Raw genomic sequence first — 26,742 nt, 5'->3', positions numbered from 1 at the left:
TGTTATTAATATATAATAATATATTATGTTATTTATATTATAATCTATAAATATAATATATATATTAATATATATGTCCCTAGGGGTCCTAGGACCCCTAGTGACATATTAGAATCATTCATATGGGCCGAAGGGGGTCATAAGATGACCTATGGGCCCCTTCGACACATTCTGTGACGACATATGTCCCTAGGGGTCCTAGGACCCCTAGGGACATATTAGAATCATTCATATGGGTTGAAGGGCGTCATAGGGTGACCTATGACCCCCTTTGACACATTCCATGATGACATATGTCCCTAGGGGTCCTAGGACCCTTAGGGACATATTAGAATCGTTCATATGGGTCGACCCTTTCGACCTTTTCCATGATGACATATGTCCCTAGGGGTCCTAGGGCCCCTAGAGACATATTAGAATCGTTCATATGGGTCAAAGGGGGTCATAGGGTGACCTATGACCCCCTTCCACCCATTACATGATGACATATATTAGAATTGTTCATATGGGTTGAAGGGGGTCATAGGGTGACCTATGACCGCCTTCAACACATTCCATGATGACATACGTCCCTAGGGGTAGGACCCCTAGGGATAAATTAGAATCGTTCATATGGGTCGATGGGGGTCATAGGGTGACCTATGGCCCCCTTCGACACATTCCATGATGACATATGTCCCTAGGGGTCCTGGGACCCCTAAGGACATATTAGAATCATTCGCATGGGTTGAAGGGGGTCATAAGGTCACCTATGACCCCCTTCAACACATTCCATGACAACATATGTCCCTACGGGTCCTAAGACCCCTAGGGACATTTTAGAATCGTTCATATGGGTTGAAGGGGGTCATAGGGTGACCTATGAATCCTTTCAACCCATTCCATGATGACATATGTCCCAAGGGGTCCTAGGACTCCTAGAGACATATTAGAATCATTCATATGGGTCAAAGAGGATCATAGGTCCTTTTGACACATTCCATGATGACATATGTCCTTAGGGGTCCTAGGACCCCTAGGGACATTTTAGAATCATTTATATGGGTCGAAGGGGGTTTTCGTGTGACCTATGCCCCTTTTGACCCATTTCACGATGACATATGTCCCTAAGGGCCCTAGGACCCCTAGGGACATATTAGAATCATTCATATGGGTCAAAGGAGGTCATAGGGTGACTTATGACCCCTTTCAACCCATTCTACAATGACATATGTCCCTAGGGGTCCTAGGACCCCTAGGGACATATTAGAATCATTCATATGGGTCAAAGGACCTATTACATGACATATGTCCTTAGGGGTCCTAGGACCCCTAGGAACATATTATAATCATTCATACCTATGACCCCTTTTGACCCATTCCACGATGACATATGTCCTTAGGGGTCCTAGGACCCCTAGGGACATATTAGAATAGTTCATATGGGTCAAAGGGGGTCATAGGGTGACCTATGACCCCCTTCCACCCATTACATGATGACATATGTCCCTAGGGGTCCTAGGACCCCTAGGGACATATTAGAATCGTTCATATGGGTTGAAAGGGGTCATAGGTCCCTTCGACACATTCCATGATGACATATGTCCCTAGGGGTCCTAGGACCCATAGGGACATATTAGAATCATTCATATGGGTCGAAAGGGATCATAGGGTGACCTATGACTCCCTTGACACATTTCATGATGACATATGTCCCTAGGGGTCCTAGGACCCCTAGGGACATATTAGAATCAATCATATGACCCCCTTATGACCTCCTTCAACACATTCCATAACATATGTCCCTAGGGGTCCTAGGACCCCTAGGGAGATATTAAAATCATTCATATGGGTTGAAGGGGGTCATAGGGTGACCTATGAACCCTTTCAACACATTTCATGATAATGTATATCCCTAGGACGCGTAGGGACCCATTGGAAATGCATTGAAAGGGGTCACTAGGGGCCCTAGGGACATATGTTGTCATGAAATGCATCGAAATGATGCATTTTATGACAATATTATATTTAATAATTATATAATATTATATATTTTAATATAATAATAATATATTATTAGATTATATAACAATAATAATCATATATGTTACTAGATTATAGATTTAATAACAAAAATAACCATGTATATTATTATATATAATAATTTAGTCATATAATACTACTATATATATTTAATAATTATTATATATGTCATATATATCACTATATTATATTTATAACTATATTATATTTAATAATAATAATAATAATGTCCACACTTTTCCAAAAAGAATTTCCCTCTAAAACAGTCTAAAGTTTCCCTCTTCAATTTATTTCCTCTTAAATTTCTCTCCCTACAAATTTAAAATTGAAAAAAATCCCCCTCTCTCAAATTTCCCTCCAAATTGGTGTGGAAAATTGGTAGGTCTGATCGGATATCTGATTTCAAATTAGATATCCGATTTCATATCGGATATCTAATTAGGCCTGGTATTTACCAAGCCTATTTGGTCAACACAAAAAACATGTTTTAGAAGGGTTTAAGTGACACTTAGACTTCGGGTAGCCATCTGACAATGTTATTTTGATCGAAATTGAATGAAATGAAAAGATTTTTTTTAATATCACTCTCAAGATTCCATCGATATAATTGCTGTCAAATTCTAAATTTGATAAGTATTTATTAGTTAATTTTCAATGAAGATTATTGTAAAGTGTTGATTGACATACTTATTAAAAAATAACTATAACTTTCAAATGGTATAACATTTTTTAAATCCAAAAGTTGCGTCACATTCTATGCTTCACCTAGTATAAGAAAAAATTAAATTAAATTTGGTAAAATTTTCTATTAGCTAAGGTGGTTAGACACGGGAGTTTTTTTTTTTACCAAAAAATTTTTAGTAGAAAATTCATATTTAATTATTTATTTGCAATAAAAATACCCAAAAATATGCGTCACATCCGGGCATGAGTCTAATATTTATATCTATAATTATATTTAAAAAAATGTATCATTTCATTTTGATTAAGGTGGTCAGACATACACCTACTTTTTATTTTCACTTTGAAATTTTCGTAGTACTACATTAAAATCCAAACTTTTGACCAATCAATTTTTTTTCTCAAGATAAGGCCTAGTAGTTCATAAACTACATTCAATTTCCTAGCGATTATTTTCTTACAACTTTTTGATATAAATTTCATAACCACTTTAAAACTATGTGTCAAGTTGACATAACTCTAATTTGCTAATTTTTCACTACCACTTAAAGCCATAGTTTGGTACACCATGATCCTACACATACCCCAAAATTAAACAAAATTGCACCTAATTTGGAGTCCAAATGTTTGAGATATGGCCTCCCAAATTTGGACTATCAAATCAAAACAACACATGGTGAGGGGTTTTCTCTAATGACATCAAAAAATCATGAGGTTAAATTTGATGTCCAAACAACCATTACAGTAGTGCAATTTGGCCTACTTGTGATTGTCAAATGACTATCAAATTTAAGATAGTGGAAAGATGACATTGGCCAAAAAATTAGCCCTCTAGCCTACATGGTAGTATGGATGATGACGTGTCTATGATGTACGGCTGAGTATGCATATATGAACTACTGATGTGGTGGCCATGTTGACATGGAGTACGTTAGAAGCTAACTTGTCACTACCGCATGGTAGCTGACATCGTGATGCTGACAGTACAAAGGTCGCCAGAGAATCATCATTAGTGGGAGCTATGGAGTGGCCAATGGGAGTGAGGTCATCAAAGATAAGAGTGATGTCGTCAGAGGATGCCAATGGTGATAGGTGGCACTAGTAAGTTTCTAGCTACCAATAATTAGAGAAGCCAGCAGGTGGTTTCACTGGTGGGTGTGGTGGGTTTAATTCCACATGCACCAAGTTTTAGTGTCATTTGATGTATAAAACAAAAGGGCCACTAGATAATAAAATGACTTGAAGCTATCAGTATCTTGTGTGATTGCCAGTATTTTGTTATGATATTTCATCGAGTTATAATGGAAGATGTTGCTAGAATGTGATTCACTAGTTGAAGTGTGAGATGTCAGATCTGTAGAGGAATCTACCAGTTGTGAGCTACCTGGGTTTGATCACCCAATTTGCTTGCAGTAAAAGCTCCTCTACAGGCCTGATGACCAAAAATTTTCAAAAAATAATAATTGCATATCGGGAAAAATGTAGAGACAAAAATATAAAATACAAGTTTAAAAATTAAATGCTTAGATTTGACAAGATCATACTAATCCTCCAAATTAAGCCTTCGGGTTCCAATTTGCAAAAAAATAATTGCCTCAAATTTGACTATGGCCTAGTTTAGGCAAATTTATAGTCAAAATTCACTAAATTGACTCTTTGAACACAATGATGAGGTCTACTTTGGCTCTTGATGCTCCCAATAGCTATTGACACTCTGGATCTGAATCATGGCCTTCCAAGAGGTGAAGCAAAAATGGTCTCCAATGGCTATGAAATGAAGCTCCCTCAGCTCTGATACCATGTAAGAATTTTCGTTAGCGAAAAATGACACCAAGATCAAGAAGCTCAAGAACTTAGCACAATATGGACCAACAATGTATGATCATAATAGTAATATGATAATGAGTAACTGATTAATACACACTAGAAGTGCTTGTATATAAAGGCCTCTAGAATGACTAGGAGTTAGCAAAGTAATAAGCCTCACAATTAAGAACATGTCCACCAAGAGTGGATTATCCTCCATTGAGCACATGAGTTTGTGCAATGATAAGAGGATAAGCTTACATAGGTGGATCTCATCAAAAGAGGTTGTAGACACCATGTGCTCAATTAGAGTGAGAACAACTGTGTTGTTTACATGACAACTCATATGACTACACATACTCTTAGGTGTCTACATGAAAACTAATAGAATAATTCATTAACTTGGGTAAACTTAAGTAAAGTGTAATAATAATTAATTATTTACACTAACAATAACTTGTGTCCAATTACCATAGGTGTTCCAACTAGTTTACATGTTTCCAAACCAAACCTTTTCAATAGATCTTTCAAATACTTAGTCTGAGAAATAAAGATTCCTTCTTTATCCTGCACAATCTGTAATCCTAAGAAGTATTTTATCTCTCCTATCATATTCATTTCAAATTCCTTCTTCATTTTTTCTACAAACTTGCGACTTTCATCATCATTTCCTCCAAATATGATATCATCAACAAATATTACCATAATCATTAATTCATCATCTATCTCTTTCCAGTATAGATTACTATCTACCATACCTTTTCTAAATCCAATCTTTGTCAAATGCTTGTCCAACCTTGCATACCAAGTTTTGGGTGCTTTTTTTAAGCCATACAATGCTTTCTTCAATCGACATACCATGTCCTTGTCATCTGTTAAAGGAAAACCTTTAGGGTTTTCTATGTAAACCTCTTATTTAAGTTCTCCATTTAGAAATGCTAACTTGACATCCATCTGATACACTTTGAATTTCTTATGTGCTACATAGGCTAAGAATAACCTTACTACTTTATTCTTACCACATAAGCATAGGTTTCATCATAGTTTATTCCTTCTTGTTGTGAGTAACTTTTACATACTAATCTTGCTTTGTTTCTTACAACTTCACCTTGATTATTCATCTATTTCCTAAATACCCATTTTGTTCCTATCACATTCTTATCTATTGGTCTATGGGCCAATTCCCATGTCTCATTCTTCACTATCTGGTCCAATTCTTCTTTCATAGCTTGCTTCCAATAGCCATATTTACATGCCTCATCTAAATTTTTTAATTCTACTTGAGATATTGGACATAGTTATTCATTGATTCTTCTTCTTTTCATCATACCTCTATCTATGATGTCAACGATCTACTTGGATGGATGATTCTTTGTCATATTCTAAATGGAAGTAGGAGTTGTTGTCTCAACTCTTAGCTTAGTTCTAGGTTCTAAACTTTGTTCCTACCTTAGCTCTCCTTTATTCTACAAATCATTGTTAGTCTCATAGAATACTTCATGATTCCTTGGTTTAGAAACAAAAACATTCTCATCATTAGAATTGTAGTTAATTATGCTTTCTTGTATCCTAAATTTCTTATGAACTCTTACATTTTTACTTTCAACAATAGTCTTAGTTCTCAGATTATAACATCTATAATTTTTTATTTTCAATGAATAACCAAGAAACATACCTTCATCGGATTTAGCATAAAATTTACCAACACCATCATCTCTTTTGATATAGCATTTTCTACTAAAAAATTTGAAATACTTAACTATAGGTAAGTGACCAAATCATAGTTCATAAAGGGTCTCTTGACTTGCACTTTGTTCGCACTGTAGATTGTTGTATTCATAGCTTCTCTCCAAAACATCTTGGATACATTATTCTTAGCTAACATAGCTCTTGTTGCTTCTATTATTGACCTACTTCTTATTTCTACAATGTCATTTTATTCAGGAGTTTTAGGAGCTGAAAAATGTCTTTTGATTCCATTAGCTTCAAAAAAGATATTAAACTCATTTGAAGTAAACTCTCCTTCTCTATCTAATTTTAAACATTTAATCTTCATACCTAATTCATTCTCAACTCTAATCTTGAATATCTTGAACTTATCGAATCCATTAAATTTTTCTTTAAGAAATACAATCCACATCATTCTAGAAAAGTCATTAACAATAATCATGAAGTTCCTTTTACCATAAAATCCTTTAGTCTTCTTAAGGCCACTAAAATATGTTTGTATAATCTCCAACATTGTTGTAGTGGTAAACTTCTTGTTGGGGAAAGAAGTTCTATTATGCTTTGCCAATACACACTCCTTACAAATAGTGTTACTAGGCTTTACAATCTTACATAAATCTCTAACTATAAACATACTGCTATTTTTCACAATGTTGTCAAAGTTTATATAACAAAATCTGTTATGCCATAACCAAATGTCATCTACCTTTGCAACCAAACATGTCATTCCAGTGAGATTTAGTTAAAATACATTACCGCTAGATCTAGTTCCTATTCCAAATACCTTCCCATCTTTGTCTCTAATCATGCATGACTTCTCTATGAACTATAACTACTAACCTTTATCCACTAGTTTTCCAAACTCAAAAGATTATGTTTCAAATCATCAACAAAATATACATCCTCAGTGTTAATCTTACCATCAAGAGTTATAGATCCAATACCTTTCATATGGAAAGCTACATTGTTTCCAACATTGATAATGCCTCCATCATAACGTTTGAAGCCAACAAACTTGTTCATATCACTAGTCATATGATGTGAACAACCACTATCAATTATCCAATCATATTTCTTTTCCACCTGTGATACTAAAGCTATATTCTCTTGACTTTCTTCTTTAATAGCTAAAAATCCTATTTCATCATCACTAGCACTTACTGCTTGTTCATTAGAATCATCTTCTTCATTGGCATACAAACAATCTCTATCTCTTCTAGGTTTGAAATTTCCTTTGTGCTTTTTCTCTCTTTTAGGACACTTAGATGCATAATGACCAAACTCATTACAAGTCCAACATTTAAAAATTTTCTTATATCTTTTTCTCTTCTTACTAGAAGGGCTACTTCTAACTTTTTGTCCTCATTAGATCTGCTACTGCTCACAAAATATCATGTAGCTTTCGTGCACCTTGATAGATTAGGTTGAATTTTTAGAACATTGAAAGTTGTCTTTGTTTTGGATAATTCTTCAGACTATCTAAGCTAATTCTCAACTACTTCAAGTCTCCGAAGTAATGTATCCTTGGTGAAATATTTAGTACAAGAGATCAAAAACTATATCATTTGAACTGCTTGCTTAAATGGTGGCATTAAGCTCTTCAATATCTTCTAGATCACCTTACCATATTCCTTGGTTCCTCCTAGAGATCTGATACCTATAGTAATTTATGATATTCTACCTACATATGTTCTTATAGATTCATCTTCCATCATTTTAGCATCTTTAAATGTACAAATCTAGCTTTGTAGCCTCAATTTCTTAGAATGTTCATCACCTTCAAAACTATTTTCCAAAGCTTTCCAAATCTTATGAGAAGTGTCAAGTGTTTTTACCTTGTTGTACTCAATTTTAGGAAGTGCAGACAATAGTGCTTCTCTAGCTCTCATTTCACCAATGAAAAATTCTCCCTCATCCTTAGTACAAGTCTCCAAAGCCCTTTCAAAAATAATTTTATTTTATGATTTTGTCAAGATCCAATATCTTGGACCCATACATAGTATATGTGTCTTCATATTTTCCTTCTAGCTATCATAATTTGTTCTATCAAACTTCAGACTATATTTTCTCAACATGTTTGCCATGGATCTCCCAAAGTTGTTAAACTTTATCTTCAAAGACTTGATGCTTTTGATACCAATTGTTAGGAACAATAGTCCACTAAGATAATTGAGAGGGGTGGGATGAATTAGTTATCCAATTAAAATATATTATCAACTTTAATTAATCTTAACCATTCAATCAAAGTAATCAATAACCATAACAAGATGCACACACACAATTATACAAAATTTGTTAACTAGGGAAACCCTTGATCAGAGGGAAAACCCTAGTGGAAATGATGCCCAAAAAGATATATTGATATATATATTCTTTGTTAGAGGATGGACCCTGTTAGGAGTGTATAAATATATTCAGTATATAAGTTAGGAGAATTTGAATTTCTTTTAAAAGATTCCAACCCTATTAGGAGTTGTAGAAGACAAAAGGACCCACTATCCAAATAGATTTTGGGGAAAGACCATTGAGCTCACTATCCAACTAATCTCTCAACTATTCCTTGTATAATAATTTTTTTTACTATTTTTTAACCTCTTTCCTCTATCCTGTCTGTTGGAGTTGAGGAAAGCCAACTCCGAAGACGCCAAGATCACCTGCATGCAAACCTGTCAAAGAGAAGCCATAGAAGGGGAGGAGCATGGAGCATGGGCAAAAACCCTAAACGGACATGAGAGCCAAAAATGCAAACACAATAAGAAATGTATTTACAATAAGAAAATGGCTTTACAAAATGAAAATACAATGAGGAGAGCTCGAATATAAAGAGCTCATGGAGGCTTGTAGAACAAGCTGGAAGATAAGTGTGACAACTAGAAGGGAACAAACTCCCGTGTTGTCACAACATGCATTAAATATGAAATATTAAATAAATGCATGACCTAAGTAAACTTAAGCAATAGAATAAATAATTAAATATTAATTATTTACTCTAACACCCCCCCTTAAGTGCAACTTAGGGAAATGCCTTAAGCTCACAAAGCTAGGATGAAATGCATAATGGGTCTCGACAACGAGGCCATTTTAGGTACCCAAGTACAATGCAAAAAAAATGAAACCTTTGTAAACGGGGAAAGAGAGAAAACCACATGGGAAAAACCCTCCCCTAAAAAGAGGTAAGAACCCAGTGAAGAGCTGAAGAAGTCTCCAACTAGGGAAAATGTCCCCTAAACAGGAACAATGAGTGATCATGAAGAAGCAGCATCACTAAAGCATGAAGAAGTCGCAAATCTGCCAAACTGGTAATCTGAAGAAACCTCCATGGAAGAAGAAGGCACGAGCCGAGCATGTCTATATGGTAGATGATCCATCTCACCGAAATGCATAGGTAGCCAGCCACTGCAATTGCCTTGTATGTAGGATCAACCACTGAATACATAGTTCACACTATCGAACCATCGAACCACGGATGCATTAGAACACAGCATAATCCCCCCTTAATGCAGACAGGGTGTGATGACAGGCAACTGAGAAGGTGAGCCAAAATCTTCTGCAAAAGAACCAAGAACGAGGAAAGAGGAAAAGAGGTACAGACATTGATAAAGACACGGTCTAACTGACTCTGCATGGGCTAATGTCGTGGAAGGGACACTCACTTGACAAAGGGAGAATGCCTAAAACAGCAAACAAATAATCCCCCCCATGGTGCTTTATGAAATAGGGCAAGTACACCTGACTCAAAACAACGTTCATGACTCCCAGAATGTAAAAGTGACAGTTTATCTCAGTGCGAAATAAAAAAGTGCTTCAAAATGAAAGCTACAATGATCAGAACTGAAAAAGAGCTGAACCAAAAGAAAGTACAGCCGAAAAGAAAGCAAACCATGCCAGGAAAATGATCCTCGGGCCTAAAACACTCAAAATATCCACCATAGAGCAAAAATGCCAAAACTATGATAGAAAGAGAAGAGGCCAAAAAAGAAGAAAAAAGACTACAGTTCTGAAAAGTACACAGAACCAGCTTTCCAGAAATATAAAGTTTTCAAAAAACAAGCATGGGACGCAAAAGATATGCATGCCAGAGTCAAAAAGAGGACTTTGGACTTTAACAGAAAAAACGAGTAATAAAAATGCATCAAAACCTAAAAATACCTACACCAAAATCTCCGTCTCAGAACCAGCTTTCCGGCGCTTCTTTCGGATCGGAAAAATACCTCTGTATGCAAGAGTTATGGCCAAAAAACCACAAGTAGGTCCAAAAGTGAAGCAGGAGAGGTGCATGCAAGGGCTGATGCAGCGCTGATGTCAGCAAGTCAGCCGATTAAATTTGACGGCTTGGAGGCTGTCACAGCAAAAAAAGAGTGCCACGTGGCATTGCCACGTGGCAGTGCTGATGTGGCAGGGGTGACGTGGCGGGTCCACGTGGCAAGGTGCCACGTGGCGCCCAAGCCACGTGTCACCCCCGCTGGTGCTGAGTCAGCAAACCCTGCAGATGTGGCGCAGAGCGGGCCGAGGCGGCGGAACCGGCGGAGGTGGCCACAGGGGCGGCGAAGCTGGGAGGAGCCGCCGGCGAAGGGCAGCGGACGGGCGGCGGGCTGGAGAGGCGCCGCCGGTCGAGGGCGGTGGCCAGGAGGCGGCCGGGCAGCGGCGGGGAGCGGGCGGCGCTACCTGCTGCGGCCGCTGCGGGCGGCGCGCGGGTGGCACGGCGGTGGCCCGAAATAAAATTTTTTTTTAAAAAATCCGCGCTGCGTCCGTACGATCCGTACGGCAGCGAACCCGGGATGCCTCAAAAATTTGCCAAAATTGCCCTGTGTCCGAAATTGAAAAGTTTTATATGAATCCTGACTGCAAACGGCCTTCCGGATCCAATGGTGATGTCCGTTTGGGCTGAAAGTGCTCCAAAAATTGCTGATCCCCTGATTTGAAGAAAAATTGCACAAACAAACTAGGGTTTGTGACTTCAAATCATGGCTTCAAAATTTCTTCAACGAAGCTGCAGCAGGAAGGCTCTGATACCATGTTGGAGTTGAGGAAAGCCAACTCCGAAGACGCCAAGATCACCTGCATGCAAACCTGTCAAAGAGAAGCCATAGAAGGGGAGGAGCATGGAGCACGGGCAAAAACCCTAAACGGACATGAGAACCAAAAATGCAAACACAATAAGAAATGTATTTACAATAAGAAAATGGCTTTACAAAATGAAAATACAATGAGGAGAGCTCGAATATAAAGAGCTCATGGAGGCTTGTAGAACAAGCTGGAAGATAAGTGTGACAACTAGAAGGGAACAAACTCCCGTGTTGTCACAACATGCATTAAATATGAAATATTAAATAAATGCATGACCTAAGTAAACTTAAGCAATAGAATAAATAATTAAATATTAATTATTTACTCTAACACTGTCAACTATAAGAATCACTATTAGACCTTTTAGACTAGGTCACGAACCTCAGATCCAAATATCAAGCCTTGGATCACATAATAAAACCTCAACAATGTAGTTCTCTCCAACCTCTCTCTACTCTTCTTATCTTTTCCTTCTACTCTTTATGCCTCTTTCAATCATTCATCCATTCATACATAATAAAAAAAAGTCCTTCCTTTATACTGAATCCACAAAACAATTCCCTGAGTTAGCTATTACAGCAAGTTTCAATTAATTATTATAGGACCTCATTAAGAATACCTTGCATTTTGCAATAACATTAATCTGTCACCTTGTAACTTGAATAAATTTGGTACATATACTATCATGATAAATGAGCTTATCAACATCATATCCAACATGTCTTCTATATTCCTTCAACCTTACTTCTCAGAATAACAACTCTTCTAAGAGATATAACAAGTTTACCAAAACATGCTTTTGTAAACTCTATCTTAGAATAATTATCACCAAAAATTGCATAACTTCTTCTAGACTTAATGTCTTATGATTCCAAGGTTAGCTACATATACTAGACACTTAACAATATCTCCCTTTAACCTTTCTTAGTGAAAGTACTCAATGATCTATTTGTACCAACTTGATCTTTCTGTTGTTCTTATGTTAGATACCATAGAAAATTCTTATGTTGACATCAATGAAAACACAATCATGAATGTAACATATAATTATGATAATTATCTAATCATGTTTCTATAATACTCCCCCATAGAAGTATCATCAACATTCATGCTTCCAACACCTTCATCAAGTATTATTAGAGAAGAAGTTATTGAGTGTGTAAACAGATTGGCGACTGTTAGGCAATTGCACCAAGATCATGATTTGCACTGAGCATTTTAGCAAGTTGCTAATTGTGAGGCACTTTACACTAGGGTTTTAGTGGAAGAGTGAAAAATTCTTCCACGAAGAGAGTGTGGTGGAAGATTTGTTGGTGTTACACCTAATGGTTTTAGTGTTAGAAGCATGAATGTTGATAATAATTCTATGGGGGAGTATTGTAGAAAAATGATTAGATCATTATCATAATGATATGCTATATTCATGGCTATGTTTGTCATTGATGTCAATATAGTAGTTTTTTGTGGTATCTGACAGAAGAATAATGGTAAAGATCAATTTGGTATGGATAGATCATTGAGAATTTTCACTAAGCAAGGTTAACAAGAGATAATTCTAAGCATCTAGTATATGCAACTAACCTTGAAAGCATAAGATATTAAGTTTGGAAGAAGTTGTGAAAGTTTTGGTGAAGACTGTTCTGAGATAGATTTTATAGAGGCATGTTCTAGTAAAAAATTTATATCTCTTAGTAGAGTTGCTATTCTGAGAAGCAAGGTTAAAGGCATGTAGAAGACATGTTGGAGATGACATGGTTGAGCTCACTTGCCATAATATTACATGCACATAAAGTTATTCAACTTAAAAGGTGACAAATTAATGTTATTGCTAAGTATAATGTGTTCTTAATAAGTTCCTATAATAATTAGTTGAGAAGTTGTAATAGCTAACTCAAGGAATTATTTTATGGATTCGATATAAAGGAAGGACATTTTCCTTTGTTATGTAGGAATGAGGGAATGATTGCAAGAAGCACAAAGAGTAGAAAAAAAGAGAAACAAGTTGACATGCGAGGATAAGCATAACAAAGTGAAGTTAGAGAGAACTTCATTATCAAAGTTTTATTGTGAGATCTAAGGTTTGAAATTTGGATCCAAGGTTCATGACCTGGTCTACAAGGTTTGACATTGATTGGTCTGGTTAACATGATAAAGGAAAGAGGTTAAAGCATAGTACAAACAAGTATTCTATAAGGAATAGTTGAGAGATCAATTCAATAGTGAAGTTTAGTGGTCTTCCCCTAGAAGTTGTCTAGACAATGGGTCCTTCTTCCTTCTACAACTCCTAACAAAGCTGGCACAACTCCTAATAGGGTTGGAATCTCCTAATAGGGACTCTTATGTATTTGAATGTATTTATAAACTCCTAATAGGGTGCATCCTCTAACAAGGAATATATATATTAGTATATCGTTATGGGCATCATTCCCACTAGGGTTGTTCCTCTAATAAAGGGTTTCCCTAGTTAACAAATCTAGTGTAATTGTTTATGTGCATCTTGTTATGGTTTTTGTTTACTTTGATTGGATGGTTAAGATTCATTAGGGTTGATAAATGTTTTAATTGGATAACTAATTCACCCCCCCACTCTCATTTATCTTGGTGGACTACTATTTTTAAAAATTGGTATCAAAGCATTAGGTCCTTGAAGATAAAGTTTAACAACTCTAGGAGATCCATGGTGAACATATTCATAAAAGATAGTCTGAAGTTTGATGAAAAAAATTATGACAGCTAAAAAGGAAAAGATAAAGACACATCTTCTTTGTGTGGGTCTAGGATATTAGATGTTGACAAAATTAGAAAAGATAATTATTGCTAAAAGTGCTTTGGAAACTTGTACCAAAGGTGAGAGAGAACTATTCATGTGTGACATGAGAGCTAGAGAAGCACTATTGTCTACACTTCTTGAAATTGAGTACAACTAGGTAAAAATACTTGATACTTCTCACAAGATTTGAAAAGCTTTGGAAAATAGTTTTAAAGGTGATGAACATTGTAAGAAATTGAGGCTACAAAGCTAGATTTGTGCATTTCAAGATGTTTAAATGATGGAAGATGAATCTATAAGAACATATGTAGGTAGAATATTAGAAATTATTGCAGGTATCAAATCTCAAGGAGGAACAAGGAATATGATGAGGTGATCTAGAAGATATTGAAGAGCTTAATGGCACCATTTAAGAAAGTAGTTCAAATGATACAGTTTTTGATCTCTTGTACCAAATATTTCACCAAGGAAACATTACTTGGGAGACTTGAAGTAGTTGAGAATGAGCTTAGACAGTCTAGAGAATTATCCAGAATAGAGACAACTTTTAGTGTCCTAAACATTCAACTTAATCTATCAAGGAGCACAAGTATTATAGGATATTTTGCGAGTAGTAATAGATCTAATGAGGACAAATAGATAGAAGGAGTAGCCCTTCTAGTAAGAAGAGAAAAATATGTAAGAAAATATTTAGATGTTGGACTTGTAATGAGTTTGGTCATTATGCATCTAAGTTTCCTAAAAGAGAGAAAAAGTACAAAGGAAATTTCAAACCTAGAAGAGATAGAGATTGTTTGTATGCCAATGAAAAAGATGATTCTAATGAACAAGCAATAAGTACTAGTAATGATGAAATAGGATCTGTAGCTATTAAAGAAGAAAGTCAAGAGAAAATAGCTTTGGTATCACAGGTTGAAAAGAAATTTTATTGGACAATTGATAGTGGTTCTTCACATCATATGACTGGTGATATGAACAAGTTTGTTGACTTCAAAAGTTATGATGGAGGCATTGTTAGAGTTGGAAACAATGCAGCTTCCCATATGAAAGGTATTGGATCTATAACTCTTGATGGTAAGACTAACACTTAGGATGTATATTTTGTTGATGATTTGAAACATAATCTTTTGAGTTTGGATAACTAGTGGATAAAGGTTATCATTTACAATTCATAGAGAAGTAATGCATAATCAGAGACAAAGATGGGAAGGTATTTGGATTAGGAACCAAATCTAGAAGTAATGTATTTCAATTGAATCCCACTAAAATGACATGTTTGGTTACAAAGGTAGATGACATTTTATTATGGCATAAGATATTTTTTCATATAAACTTTGACAAAATTGTGAAAAATAGTAGTATGTTTACAGTTAGAGATTTGTGTAAGATTGTAAAGCCTACTAACACTATTTACAAGGAGAGTGCATTGGAAAAGCATACTAGAACTTCTTTTCCCAATAAGAAGTTTACCACTACAAAAAAGTTGGAGATTGTACACACATATCTTAGTGGTCCTACAAAGACAAAAGGATTCTGTGGTGAAAGGAACTTCATGATTATTGTTAATGACTTTTCTAGAATGATGTGGGTTGCATTTCTTAAATAAAAATATGAGGCATTTGATAAGTTTAAGATATTCAAGAATAGTGTTGAGAATGAATCATGTATGAAGATTAAATGCTTAAGATTAGATAGAGAAGAACAGTTTACTTTAAATGAGTTTAATATCTTTTTCGGAGCTAATGGAATCAAAAGACATTTTTCAACTCCTAGAACCCCTGAACAAAATGGCATTGTAGAAAGAAGAAACAAGTCAATAATAGAAGCAAAAAGAACTATGTTAGCTGAGAATGATGTATCCAAGATGTTTTAGAGAGAAGCTCTGAATACAATAGTCTACACTATGAACAAAGTACAAGCTAGGAAAGACACAAAAAAGACCCCTTATGAACAATGGTTTGGTCACCCACCCATAGTTAAGTATTTTAGTATTTTTGGCAATAAATGTTATATCAAAGGAGATGATGATGTTGGTAAATTTGATGGTAGAAGTGGTGAAGGTATGTTTCTTGGTTATTCATTGAAAAGTAGAGCTTATAGATGTTATAATCTAAGAATTAAGACTATTGTTGAAAGTACAAATGTAAGAGTTGACAAGAAATTCAAGATACAAGAAAGAATAGTTGACTACAATTTTGATGATGAGAATGTTGTTGTTACTAAACCAAGGAATGATGAAGTATTCTTTGAGACTAACAATGATTTTCAGAATGAGGGAGAGATAAGGTGGGAAAAATGTTTAGAACCTAGAATAGAGGTAAGAGTTGAGAAAACAACTCCTACTTCTAGTATGAACAAGACAAAGAATCATCCAGCAGAGTAGATCATCAACAACAGAGATAAAGGTTTGATGATAAGAAGACGAATCAATGAAGAACTATGTCTGATATCTCAAGTACAAGTAGAGAATTCAAATGAGGAATGTAATTATGACTTTTGAAAGAAATTTATGAAGGAAGAATTGGATTAGATAGTGAAGAATGAGACATGGGAATTGGTCCCCTAACCAACAGACAAGAATGTGATAGAAACAAAATGGGTATTTAGGAAAAAGATAAATGAATAGGGTGAAGTTGTAAGGAACAAAGCAAGATTGGTATGTAAAGGTTAATCATAGCAAGAAGGAATAGAATATGATGAAACCTATGCTCCTATAGAAAGAATAGAAACAATAAGGTTATTCCTAGCCATGTAGCACATAAGAAATTCAAAGCATATTAGATGGATATCAAGTCAGTATTTCTAAATGGAGAACTTGAAGAAGAGGTATACATACAACAACCTGAAGGTTTTCCTTTAATAGATGACAAGGACATGTTATCCAGATTGAAGAAAGCATTGTATGACTTAAATTAAGCACCCAAATCTTGGTATGCAAGGTTGGACAAGTATTTGACAAAACTTGGATTTAGCAAAGGTATGGCAGATAATAATCTATACTAGAAAGAAATAGATGATGGATTGATAATTTTGGTAATATTTTTTGATAATATCATATTTGGAGGAAATGATGATGAAAGTGACAAGTATGTAGAAGAAATGAAGAAGAAATTTGAAATGAGTATGATATGAGGGATGAAATACTTCCTAGGATTACAAATATTGTAGGACAAAGATGGAATGTTTATTTCTCAAGCTAAGAATTTGAAAGATCTATTGAAAAGGTTTGGTTTGGAAATATGTAAACTAGTTGGAACACCTATGATGATCAGACACACATTATCTACAAAGGATGAGACACCTTCTATTGAGCAAAAGAATTACAAATCTATGATTGGAGGATTGCAATATTTAACTCACACAAGGCCATATACAACAAATGTAGTTGGCATTATTGTAAGATTTCAAGCTAATCCTAAAGAAGCACATAATGCAATAGTTAAAAGGATATTTAGATATCTAAAGGTAATACCAAAGTTTGGATTGTAGTATGAAAGATCTAATGATTTCACTTTATATGCTTATACTAATGTTGATTGGGTTGACAACAGGGATGATAGAAAGAGAACCAATTGTGGAGATTTATTTCTTGGAGGAAGATTGGTTTCTTGGCTAAGCAAAAAGAAGGATTGTACCTCATATAGTACAATAGAGGCAGAATATGTTGCAACAACAAACAACTATAATCAAGTTGTTTGGATGAATTAGATGATGAATGATATAAAGATAGAATTTAGTGAATCTATTGTCATACATTGTGATAACACAAGCACAATGAATATGTCTAACAATGTAGTGTTGCATTCTAGGACTAAGCACATTTCTATCAAATATCACATGTTGAGAGAGAAATTTGCAAGAAAAGAAATTATATTGGAGTATGTAAGTACCAAAGAGCATATTGTAGATATTTTCACCAAGCCTCTTCCCAAAGAGACTTTTGAGTATTTGCAAGGTATGCTAGAGATTATGCCCCCCACTTACATCAGAGTAGATGATGCAAGAGTGCATCGATCCATTGTTTTAGAGCATTATTGTTTGTCTGAATTGAATGTTTAAGTTTCCTGTATGGGGGAGTATCTATGATGGACATAGTCATCTAGGACTCTTGATGAATGTTGTTTTGAATAGTGTCTTTGGATAGTTGAGCAAGTCAGAGACAATTATTGTAGAGATAGATAGTTATTGAAACCTTTGAAATTGATGTGAATGGGGGAGAGATAATAGCATGAAAAATAGTTTGATATAGATTACATTGAGGTATATCAATGGGAGAGAATGATTGATGAAGAGGATTTGAAAAGAAAGGATAAAAATCATCAACTGTTGGTATTCTTAGAACTAGATGTTTTTCATCTATGTTGTCATCAATGCCAAAGGGGGTGATTGTTAGAAGCATGAATGTTGATGATACTTCTATGGAGGAGTACTGTAGAAACATGATTAGATCATTATCATGATGATATGTTACATTCATTATTGTGTTTGTCATTGATGTCAACATAGCAATTTTTTGTGGTATCTAACAAAAGAATAATGATAAAGATCGAATTGATACAAATAGATCATTGAGCATTTTCACTAAGCAAGGTTAAAGGGAGATACTGCTAAGTGTCTAGTATATGTAGCTAACCTCAAAAGCATGAGATATTAAGTCTAGAAGAAGTTATGCAATTTTTTGTGAAGATTATTATGAGATAGAGTTTACAAAAGCATGTTCTGGTAAACTTGTGATATCTCTTAGCAGAGTTGCTATTCTAAGAAGCAAGGTTAAAGGAATTTAGAAGACATGTTGGAGATGATGTGGTTATGCTCATTCATCATAATATTACTTGTAGGAAACTTATTCAGGTTACAAGGTGAAAAATTCATGTTATCACTAAGTATAATGTGTTGTTAATGAGGTCCTATGATAATTAATTGAGAAGGTGTAATAGATGACTCAGGGAATTATTTTATGGCTTCAGTATAAAGGAAAGACATTTTTATTTGTTATGTAAAAATGAAGGAATGATTACAAGAAGAAAAAAGAATGGAATAGAAGAGAAACAAGCTGATATTAAAGGATAAGGAGAATAGAGTGAAGTTGGAGAGAACTTCATTGTCAAGGTCTTGTTGTTAGATATGGGGTTTGTAGCCTAGTCTACAAGGTTTGACAATGATTGATCTGGTTGATAGGATAGAGGAAAGAGGTTAAAGCATAGTATGAACAAGTATTCTACAAGGAATAGTTGAGAGATCAATTGGACAATGAAGTTAGTGGTCGTGACTTAGAAGATGTTTGGATAGTGGGTCCTTCTACCTTCTACAACTCCTAACAAGGTTGGCACAACTCCTACCAAGGATTTAAAGTCTCCTAAAATGAATCTTATGTATTGAATGTTTTTATAGACTCCTAACAGGGTCCATCCTCTAACAAGGAATATATATTTGTATATCTTTGTAGGCATCATTCCCATCAGGGTTTTTCTTGTGATCAAGGGTTTCCCTAGTTAGCAAATCTAGTGCAATTGTGTATGTTCATCTTGTTATGGTTGCTGATTACTTTGATTGGATGGTTAAGATTAATTAAGGTTGGTAAATGTTTTAATTGGATAATTGATTCACCCCTCCCCCCTCTCAGTTATCTTGGTGGACTATTATTTCTAACATTTAGAGCCCTCCAAAAGCAACTACAAGCATTGAAAGAATAAATGCATAGAGGAATAAATATTGTCATAAGAGCTAAAACTGAGGATGAAGGCAAAGAAGAAAAAAATGTTGAAGTAGAGGTCATTCTGAACTTAGAAGAAGAAATACTTTTCAAAACCATCTCCAAGATTGGAAAAAGACCTAAATTTGAGGTTCTTGCATATTTTGGTAAATTATAACTCAAAGGATTTGATCGATTGGATCAATGAATTAGAGGAATAGTTTGAGTTTGAAGATATTGAGGATCTTGATAGGGTTAAGTTTTCAAAGGAAAAACTAAAGGGATGTACGAAGATCTAGTGGTTTTAGATTTAGTTGGAGCAAAACAAAAGAGAAAAGGAAAAAATCACTAGATGAGACTAGATGATAGCTAAATTGAAGGAAAAAATTATTCATGTGGATTATATGCAAGGGTTGACGCAAATGGGAAGATCTATTCAAGAGTACACTAAAGAGTTCTATTGAATTCTCATTAGAATCACCCATGCAAAAGCTAATGAGAAGAAAGTTGCCTACTATCTTAATGGATTAAGGAAAAGAATTTAAGAGGGGTTGTATAGTTTGAATGACTATTATTGAGAAGGTGTACCAATCTTTCCTAGGAGTTGAGGAGAAGTTGAGTAAAAAGTTTGATAACAAGAATAATGGAAGAGGTCATGGTGGAAGATCTAGTGGACAGTCTTATAGCGCTCAAAATAATGATCAAAAGAATAAGGATGAGACAAATAGTAGAGTTAGAACCAAAGGGGAAATAATTCCAATTATTTCTATGATCAAAACTACATAGATAAGAGAGGAGAGGAAGAATGCAAGGAAATGGAAGAGGAGATTTCAATGGAATTTTTTTCACTGTGAAGAAGAAGGGCATAGAGAATTTGAATGTTCATAGTGCCATGGAAGCAGAGATCAGAGAACAAATTATTAGGCTAGAGTTGTACATGTTTATGAAGATTCAAAATCATCCTATTCTAATGATGTTGAAGCAGGAGAAGTCCTAGTTAATAGGAGAGTCTTGCTAAGTGGTAAGAATAAACTTGATCAAAGGAGCAGTTTATTTCACACAAGGTGAAAATGTGAGGATAAGTTTTGTGATGTGATCATTGATGGAAAAAGCAATGACAATCTAGTGTCAGAAAAGATGGTCACGAAGTTAAATCTCAAGAGGCAGAAATGCCTATATCCATATCATATTGTTTGGGTATCAGATGACTACAAGATCATGGTCCATGAGCACTGCCTATTGAAGTTCAAGATTGGAAGCTAGTAGAATGAGGTGCTTTGTGTTATTATCATACCTATGGAAATATGTCATATGTTGTTGGGTAGGTTGTGGAAGTTTGACAAGCATGTTGTACATGATGGGCAAATAAATACCTACACTTTGACAAAGGATAGACAGAAACATAGGTTGAAGTCATTGAAGGAGAAAGAAGAAAAGGTATATAGTGTTGCTAGAATATGTTTTTTTGATGGAAAGGAGTTTCTCAAAGGTATGAAGCATGAGTATATGTGTTTTGTTGAAATCCAAAAAGATGGTAAAGAAGTAGAGGAGGTACCTGTAGAAGTTGCAAAATTGTTGGGAGATTTTGCTGATATTGTGCCAAATAATGTACATGATGAATTACCCCAGAAAGAAAGATCAGTCACCAAATGGATTTGATTCTAGGAGCTAATTTTCCAAAGAAGGCAACACACAAAATTACACCAAAAAAAGATGCAGGTTGAATAGGCAATTGTTGGAATTCTTTAGAATAATTAAGAGTGGGGGTGAATCAGTTATCCAAGGTATAGATGTACAAATAAACCTTTTAACAACTTAGTGAACCCATATTTATAAAACATATTCATGCATGCATCCATTGGATCATACAATCACTTAAACTTTCTAAGTTATTGTCAAATCAAATTTGCAGAAATGTAAGCATGAAACACAATAGATTCAATAACACATTTGACACAATGATTTTATGTGGAAACCCAATTTGGGAAAAGTCACCAGTAACATGCTATTTGTTCTCACTCTTCTAAAGTGATGCCCTATAAAAGGCCAACCCTGTTAAGGTTACAATACACACTTTTAAATATGACACGGTTAGAGGATTTCAATCACCCTATTAGGAGTGAACCTTGTTAAAGGAATTTAGATCATTCACTTAGAATATCAATCAATTAAAGGATTTATAAATGACTATTAGGTCAACCTTAATCCAAAGGATTTACCCTAGACTGGTACAATGATTAGAAAGTAACAATAAGGATTGATGTGATAACAAATTACAACTCACTTTTAAATTATAGATCTTTATTTCAGTCCTCCATTCTACTTGGATTTTACACACTTTAGCTTTGATAGCTTGTTCACCCTTCAAACATTCATACTCTTAAGCATTCTTGCTTTGCTTGCTAATAGCAATCACTTCTATGTAGTCTCTGAATGAAGTAATACCTTAGACATTTTTTTCTAATTTAGATTCTCAAGTATTAACCCACCTTGCTTCTGACTAACTATCTCTATAAATAGAAAATCAATATCTTTTATCATTCATCTTTTATCACTCATTTTTAGGGTTAGGTAGGATTATATAGGATTCAATGACTTTACCCATCTTTTCATTTCAGTCCTTTCTAGAAACTTCTTCTTCAATCCTCTTTGAATTTACCTCAAAGTGGTTTACCATAAATTTTGTGCCACAGACTCATCATAGTTATCTTCCACATGCTTTACAAAATTCAATAAAACAAAATAGTCAACTCAATTTTTCAAATATATGATTTAACATGAATACTGGCACTTGACATTAATATGTTGTCACTCAGCTTCCATACTATTCTTCCACTCGTCTTCAACTAGATCACTTGGCAAACACTAAAGTTTACTGGTGCTTAGCATCAACTAAACTTTACTCAGCTTACATTGTATCACTTGACATACACTAAACTTTGACTTTGCTCAGCTCCAACTAATTTTTTGATCGGCTTGAACTAACTTTTCTTGGCACCTACTGTGCACTTGGTCAAGCTTGGAAAACTCAATTCTTCTTACTTGTTCTTCTAGACTTAGTTAGTGTATCCAACCTTTGCAACCTTGAGTAGATAATCAATGCATTAGTTAGTGTATCCTCTTCATCAATCAAAAAAATTATAGTACTCAAATCAACTAAGAAATTGTCTTAATAGCAAGTAGTAGGTTTGACATTAGTGACAAAATAATGATTGAAACACATTCTCATACTTGTATCATTTTTTTTTCAATAATCTCCCTCTTTGGAATTGATGGAAAACCAGTACTAGCAACAATATCAAAAATAAAATAATTCCTTGTATTGAAATCTCTCCCTCTATTAGCAACTTTCATCTTTTGTATAGGTTACAATATTCTTTTCGATCAACAAACAATCAACTCATCCTTATGATTCCCTCTTGATCACTTCCTCTTTCTAATATTCAGGTATGTGTCTCTACCTATTATGTTCTTGTATCTCCCTCGGCACTATCTCCCTCTTACTAGGTAGATGTATGCCTTTTAATCATCTCCCTCTCTGGAGTTAAATCATCAAGTACACTATCTCCCTCTGAGTAGATATTCAATTTTTCTTCCTTATTCTCACTGTGTTTGGTATTCTATATTTTCTCCCTTTTTTTATTTCTCCCTCTTTGAAAAAAATTCCAAAGACTTGTCATCTTAATATGTAAATATGAGCATGACCAGTTTCTCCCTCTATCACCTAGCTTATGACTGATTTATAGCTCCATCTCATTGGTTACTTTAAGAAGCCCCTAAAGTAAGATCCATACATCAATGTGTAACATATATCAATCATCTCAATTGATGAAGGGCACTTCTCATGCTTCTTAAATAGCCTTGGATAGGGGTATTACCCCTAGTTCACCTAGTAGATACTCATGAGCATCCTTAGGTAATGCTTTTGTAAAGATATCAACTATTTGCTCTTTTATATTCACATATTTCATCTTCACCTCTTTGTCTTGAATGAATTCTCTCAAGTAATGATACTGTTAGAGTAAATAATTAATTAATTGTTAATTATTTATTCTATTTACTTAAGCTTACTTAGGTTCATGCATTTATTTAATACTTAGTATTTAATGCATGTTGAGGTTAGTTGTTGACAACATGGGAGTTTGTTCCCTTTAGCATACTTATCTTTTCCACTTTTTGTGGATGTGTGTTGAGTTGTCATCCTTATCTTCTACCTCCTTCAAGCTTGTTCTACAAGCTTCCATGAGGCCTTTATAAGTGGTCTCTCACTCATTGTAAATTTATTCCATTTTCACATAGCAATTCTAATTTCCTATTGTGAATCATTCTTGTGCAATTTTTGCTTCAAGCTCTTTTCTCTCTAGGTTTCTCTTCAGCAAGTTATTTTCATTGCAGGTGATCTTGGTGCATTATCAGAGTCAGATTCTCAACTCCTACATGGTATAGAGCATCCCTACTGCTTCTTGTTCGAAGGATTTTTGAAGCAGTGATTTGATGTCACAAACTCTAGTTTGTTTGTGCAATTTTTCTTCAAATCGGGGATAGAGCAATTTTTCGGAGCACTTTCAGCCCAAATAGACATTGTCATTGGATCTGAAAGGCCGTTTACAGTCATGATTCATATAAAGCTTTTCAATTTTGGACATAGGGCATTTTTGGAGAATTTTTGAAGCCTCTAGGTTGCTATCGTACAAACTGTACGAATGAAAAGGGGCCACCGTAGCAGTGCCAAAGCATCACCTGGCAGCCACCTCACCACCACCGTCTGCCCAATCCCTACCTGTCTTCCACTTGGCAGCAACACCACCACTGCAGTAGAGTTCGTTGCTGCCACCGACAGCCCGTCGCTATTGCAATAGAGCCCTCTGCTGCCGCTAATAGCCTACTGTGTGGCGTAGCAGCGCCATCGAGTTTTCCTCCCAGGTGCCATCGCCACCGGTGATTATTGCTCCATCGTCACTCTGCAGAATTTTAGACTTGTTGACGTCAGCTTTCTGACAGCTGACGTCACTCTCAAATATGCTAATGTCATCTTTTCGATATTGTACATCATCTTTTCTAGCAGTTATGCTGACATTATTTCCTAGCATTTTGGCATCACTTTTCAGCCGCTAACGTCATCTTTTTGAAAACAATTTTTTTCCCGGCGACAGTCTCATGATAGGCATATAGCTGTCAAATTTAAGCCAGTGTCTATAATTTTCTAGCAAGGTTCTTTTTTGGAGCAGTAGTCAATTTTTTGGCTATAACTTGAGCAAACAGAGGTCTTTTTCTGATCCAAAAGAAGCATCAGAAAGCTTACTTAGAGACGGAGACATTGGTTTGATTTTTTCAGATTCTAAGTTCATTTGAGCTTCCATTTTTGGCATCAAAGTAGAGGCTTGTGTTTCCTCCTATTTTGTATCAACCAATCCAGGTTCTTTTCTAGTTTTTTGCTTTCCTTAGTTGTTTTTGTGGTATTTGGGAGATATTCTTGTACGTTTTTGGGGGGGTGTCTTTCTTTTCTATAATTTACTTTAGTTAAGACCCTTCTACTTCCGTCTTCTTCTTTCTCTCAATGGCCGATCCATCTATATCCCATATCACACCACACAACTACCACACCTGGAAGGCACAAATGACTAGGCTTCTAATGTCAAGAGGTTTATGGTCTTGTCTAGATGAGAATCAACCTAATCTTACATGACCTTATGAGGTTCTACAACATAGGAACAAGATGGATGAAGCCATGGGGCTGATTGCACTCAACATTTCAGACAGTCTGTTGTTTCACCTGGATGGTTTGACTACTCCATGGGCTTATTGGCAAAAATTTCAAACTTTGTTTGGACAGGTGAATGAGTTCTGAGCACTTCAGTTAGATGTAGAATTGACTTCTTTGTCATCAAGAAACTTTCCCACCATTGAGGACTTTCTAATGAAGTTCAAATCCCTATGTGCAGTTTTATAGGGATGTGGGAAGAACAAAATAGATAACGAGTGCATATTTTTTATACTCTCAAAGCTGAAGGGGTAGTATCAGGTCTTTTCTTCTACTTTCTACTCCACCATGGATGCCCTTGGAGACTGAGATAGGATGCCTACATTTGAGACATTTTGTGACAGGTTGACTAGGGAACAGGCAAAGATCCAGCAAGTGGATCGCTCTGGCTCTTCCAGCCAAGCATAGGTTGCTCAAAATTCTAAGGGGAAATCAAAGAAGAAATAAAATCAAAGAAAGACACATCCAAATCTAATACTCTAGCAAACCCTCCCAAGGGTAAAGATTCTTCAAAGTCGGGTGAGTCTACCTCCAAGACCAAGAAGAAATCTAGTGAGAACTGGAGCTTTTGTGGGAAAGATGGACATTCAATTTCTAGGTGTTGGAAATGATTAAAGGCTTTAGAGGAAGCCATGAAGGAGAATCACATTTTTGCTCCTTAGTCTTCATCTCCATCTACAGGGAAAGGTCATGCTCTTTCTGCACGAGCTACGCCTTCAGTCCCTTTATGGATTCTTGATTCTGGGGCTTCTCACCACTTAACAAACACTCCTAAGTTGCTTACTTCACTTGCTCCTTGTGCCACTGCATAGATTGCAATGGAGGAGGAATATTCTTCTTTGATGAAGAGCCACATGTGGGATCTTTTCTCTCTTCCCAAGGGGAGAAAGCTAGTGTATTGTAAGTGGATTTATCACACTAAGTACACTGTTGATGGTTCCATTGATAAGCATAAGGCTCATTTTATTGTGAAGCATTTTTTTCATGTCAAGGGTGTTGATTACTCTGAGACATTTGCCCCTATTGCCAAGATGAATTCTATTCGCCTTGTCTTATCCCTCGCAGCTTCACAGGGATGGTTAGTTTATCGGATGGATATGAAGAGTGCCTTCTTGCATGGTGATATCATAGAGGAGATTTATATGGAGCAGCCTCCAGGTTTTGTGCAGGATCCCACCTTGGTTTTCAGGCTTCAACATTCATTATATGGTCTCA

Source organism: Cupressus sempervirens, chromosome 3, assembly GCF_028749045.1.
Source record: "Cupressus sempervirens isolate cs-2001-9-10 chromosome 3, ASM2874904v1, whole genome shotgun sequence".
Lineage (NCBI taxonomy): Eukaryota > Viridiplantae > Streptophyta > Pinopsida > Cupressales > Cupressaceae > Cupressus > Cupressus sempervirens.
Note: the sequence above shows the minus strand (reverse complement) of the source record.